The sequence below is a fragment of the Octopus bimaculoides genome, chromosome 6 (genome assembly GCF_046866305.1).
Source record: "Octopus bimaculoides isolate indiv1 chromosome 6, ASM4686630v1, whole genome shotgun sequence".
NCBI classification, from domain to species: Eukaryota; Metazoa; Mollusca; class Cephalopoda; order Octopoda; family Octopodidae; genus Octopus; species Octopus bimaculoides.
In genome coordinates this window covers 25,396,800-25,401,799 of record NC_142933.1, presented here as the reverse complement: position 1 = coordinate 25,401,799, position 5,000 = coordinate 25,396,800, and the positions used below count along the sequence as shown (strand labels likewise).

The following is a 5,000-nucleotide window of genomic DNA, read 5'->3' as shown; positions in this document are numbered from 1 at the left end:
CATCGGTGAGTTCTTGAAACTTGGTTATTTTCCCTAAAACTATATATTTCATATATATTTTATCTATAAAGCTCAATTTATTTTAAATTTTTTATAAATTGATTTTAATTGAGTTTTTACCTGTAATTTTGGATTTTGTCCCTAATATTATTATATATATATATATATATATATATATATATATATAGTGTCATATAAACAATCTTATTGTACAGTCCTCCTCTGTCATCACCACCACATTTGACTAACCACTCTTTGAGCCAATGAAAAGAACCTTTATGTGGTCACTGGACCAGCTAAAAATTTAAAGCCAGATATCCATCAAATCACACCTTGCTGTCTACAATCTTAAAGAACACATTAATTTGAACAATTTCATGTAATGTCTCATAAAACGACAGGGTGCATGGCTGGAAGTCTTTCATCATCGGTCTACATGAATGAAAGCTGACCTTGGGGCTAAACACTATCACTAACAACAACAACAACATCAACAACATCACTAGCTTTCTTCAACCTGTTTCTTAAACTTATTATTTATTTTCTAACCTTTAATGTTTATTCTTTCAGGAATCACAGCTGGGCTCCGAGAGACAGCCAGTACCAAAGGTTGTGTACAACTATAAACTGTCACGTCCAAATAGCAGTTCCTTGCCTTTGGTATGTAATTCTTTCTTTAGAATTCTTTAGCTTTGATTGTTGTTCTTTTTGTAGCTAGTTACCTAATCTAATATCTGACAAAAATACAGAGTGGGTAGAGACGTATGTACATAGCCACTAGCATAGCTAGGAGGATACGGTAGGGGTAGTCTGCCTTGGGCAGCACTTTTAAAGGGGCAGCAGTTTTGGGTCTGCTGTAGGCAATATGTGTTTTTGTGGGGGCAGCAGAGGGAAGGGCCACCCCAGGCAGCACACACTCTAGCTATGCTTGTGTACATAGGTACATACATACATTCATATATACACATATACATATTGACATATTCAGCTGAGAGGTTCTTCCTTAGAAGGCGTGTGGATGCTGGTGTCACATAAAAGCACTCATGCTGGTGCCATGTAAAAGTATCCAATTCAGTGCCATTCTAGTGGCACATAAAAGTGCCTGTGTTAGTGCCACATAGAAGCACCTATGCTGGTACTGCATTAATGCACTCGTACTAGTGCCACGTAAAAATGCCAGTGCTGGTATCACAGAAAAACCACCCAGTACATTCTGTTGATGTTAAGAAGAGCATCCAGCCATGGAAACCATGCCAAAATAGACAAATTGGAACCTGGGCAGCTATCCCAGCTGGCCACCCTTGTCAAACCATCCGGCTCAAGCCAGAATGGAAAGCAGATGTTATTCACATTTTGATTTACATGTACAGGTGCACACATGCTCTCACATATATACACAATACATATATGTATATGGTGCCTTGAAATGTGTAATGGCAGAAATTAGATTTTGTATAGCTGAAATTAATTGCAACGGCATGTTATAAGATGTGAAAGATGAACAATACCTGGAGCTTTGAGGAAATATTTATTTACCGTTACATTGAATATACCTTGCCTCAATGGGCAGGTGATAAAATCCTAGAGCATGCAAAGTAAAAAGGTTAATTTCGGCCTGTGTGTTTTTATTGTAGTAGTATGTTCTTATTGTAGTAGTAAACCATAGAGAGAGATATGGTAATGTGCAGAGAAGACAAAGTAATTTAGTGAAAGTGAGAGAGTGTGGGAAGTTGAGTCTCATAGCTGCTGACAGTAAATTTTATTTCTCCATTTGACCATTGTCTTTAGTAGCTGTCTTGCTTGTGATCATGATTCTAGCATTCTGCTCCCTAACTGATGGTATCTGTCTCTGACTTGAGTTGTCATTCATTAACTAACTGATTGAGTTGTCACGAGCCCACTAACTGGGTTGTCACCAAGTGACTAACTGATTTTTGCTTGGGGGTTCTTGCTTTTATAACTATCCAGAAGGATAGACATATCGTTGAGAACAATGGATTTCGTTGGTGGTACAAACCAAAATCACTGACGTGGCCGATGACAGTTTCACCTGATTGGCACTCGTGCCAGTGGAATGTTAAAAGCACATCAAAGCGTGATCATTGCCAGGGCTACGAATTGGCTCCCATGCCGGTGACACGTGAAAAGCACCATTTGAGTGTGATCATTGCCAGCATCGCCTTACCAGCACATGTGCCGGTGGCACATGAAAAACAACATTCGAGTGTTGTCATTGCCAGTGCTGCTGGACTGACTCCCGTGCAGGTAGCACGTAAATACACCTTTTGAGCATGGTCGTTACCAGAACCGCCTGACTGGCCCTTGTGCTGGTGGCAAGTAAAAAGCACCCACTACACTCTCGGAGTGGTTGGCGTTAGGAAGGGCATCCAGCTGTAGAAACTTTGCCTGATCAGATTAAGCCTAGTGCAGCCTCTGACTCACCAGTCCTCAGTCAAACCGTCCAGCCCATGCCAGCATGGAAAGTGGACGTTAAACGATGATGATGATGATCTTTTTACTTTGTGCCTGAAGGAAACTTCAGGGATTTTGAATTGGGGTGAAACACATACATCTAGGGAAGCATTGTTCTTTCCTATGCATTTTTTTAGCAGGTATTTGCAGGAATGCTGACTGAGGGAGCTGTTTGGATTCTCAGGATCACTTTTCATTTATTATAAATATATATATATATACATTTAGATGCATACATACATGTATTTATGTGTATGTGTGGGTGTATTCTACTGTTTTATTCTTTTATTTGGGGCACCACCTTGTAGAATTTTCATTGAACAAAGTAACCTCAGTACGTCATCATTAAACTGAAAGTATCTCACATTACAACAGAGACGTTATTGTTTCATTTTGACACATAATATTGAAATAGTGTAAGAGATAAGAGATTGCTCTGGCTTCACATTAGGCAAGAAGTTGAAATTTTTTTGGTCCATGACACTGCCTTTCTCCTCTGCATCCTAGGCCTTTCTACCTCTTCCGTTGACCATGGTATTTCATAACCGCTGTGTCAGCTAGAAGGACAGATATACTGCAGCAGAGATTGTGCCTAAATAGGTCAGCTCCTGTCCATTTGAACTTTGCTTGATATGGCTGAGGTCGTAGGTCAAAGGGAGATGATTTATAATTTTTTGGCAGGACAAAGAAAACCTTTTTTCGCGCCTGTTGAATGTGGTAGTTTGGACGACCGAGAATCTTTAGATACAGTTTCAAATCTAAGCTTGGAGAAGGATGTGTTAATTTTTACAACAGTGTCGTCTGTAATATCCATGGGCATTGGGTAAATCATCATGAAATGAATAACGAGACATTTGTATGTCATTTGATTTAAGTGACAGAAACCTGTACAACCCTTTTGTGATCCTCTCAGTTGCCATAGTAAGTTCCCACAACAAGCATTGCAAGATGACAGGTACTATTTTGACTGTGAGTTATGTCAGAGTACCTTTCTCCTAAAAGGGCTCCTTCCCTTAAAGCTTTGTCAAAAATAATGGGAGCCTCCGCTATTCTTGGGAAATCTATTTAACCACAAAGACAAACACACAGACACACACACACATGCACTCTTTATAATCTCTCACTCCAGTTGTCACGCAATCACAAGTTAAATAGGTCAGTTGTATCTAAATCTGTTATCATTTGGTTGTCATAGTGAAACACCATTGAACTGTGAGTTACCACAACAGTGACCACACTGCCAACACCAACGTCTCAGCCACCACCACCACCACCACCACCACCACCACCACCACCACCAAACCACCACCACCACCACCACCACTGCCACCGCCACCACCACCATCACCACCACCGCCGCCACCTCCGCCTCCACTTATATGTTTGTTTTTATGATTAGTTATAATAAAAGCAATTTTACATCAATTTGTGGTGTTACTCTGTACTTTAGCAGAGTACAAATTCTTGTCTAAGAACATACACACACACACACACACACATGTACACAAACTCACACATGCACACACATCTATATACATATTAGAATTATTATTATAAAGATATATACTTGCCTGGTTCCATGTTGCATTCTTAATTTAACTGGGTTTTTTTTAATAATAGCCCTTAATACTCATCTTTTATAATTATACTTTATGTATGATCAAGACATTACCCCTAATCTTTACATAGACATAATTAAAACCCTTAATTATCAGTTTTGAATTTTAATAGTTAATAATTGTAAACATCACTAGCTCCAATTCCCAACTCTTGTCTCTGTAACAAGTTTTATTATAATAATACATTTTAAATTTAAATACCATTCATTCTAGTTTGTTGCACATTTCCTCATCTAACAGCTTCAGTCCTACCTTTCTCTATTACTCTCTTTTACTCTTTTACTTGTTTCAGTCATTTGACTGCGGCCATGCTGGAGCACTGCCTTTAGTCAAGCAAATCGACCCCAGGACTTATTCTTTGTAAGCCTACTACTTATTTTGTCGGTCTCTTTTTGCCGAACTGCTAAGTTACGGGTACGTAAACACACCAGCATCGGTTGTCAAGCGATGCTGGGGGGACAAACACAGACATACAAACACACCTTGGGCAAGTGTCTTTTACTATAGCCTCGGGCCGACCAAAGCCTTGTGAGTGAATTTGGTAGATGGAAACTGAAAGACGCCCGTCGTATATATGTATATATATATATATATATATATATATATATATATATATATATATATATATATATATATATATATATATATGTATGTATGTATGTGTGTGTATGTGTTTGTGTGTCTGTGTTTGTCCCCCCAACATCGCTTGACAACCGATGGTGGTGTGTTTACGTCCCCGTAACTTAGCGATTCGGCAAAAGAGACCGATAAAATAAGTACTAGGCTTTCAAAAAATAAGTCCTGGGGTCGATTTGCTCGACTAAAGGTAGTGCTCCAGCATGGCTGCAGTCAAATGACTGAAACAAGTAAAAGAGTTAAAGAGAGTATTCAAACCTTCAGTTCTGATAA

The 5,000-nt window shown here is 39.0% G+C and overlaps 1 protein-coding gene across 1 annotated transcript in view; it reads left to right on the top strand.

Annotated features, from left to right (window-relative positions):
* The window catches only part of LOC106873305 (rho guanine nucleotide exchange factor 10), a 170,300-nt gene that overhangs the window by 28,876 nt on the left and 136,424 nt on the right, over positions 1 to 5,000 (top strand). Inside the window, exon 2 of the mRNA XM_089353614.1 lies at positions 571 to 660. The gene's annotated coding sequence lies outside the window, so the exon portion shown is untranslated. The remainder of the gene's footprint in view (positions 1 to 570; positions 661 to 5,000) is intronic.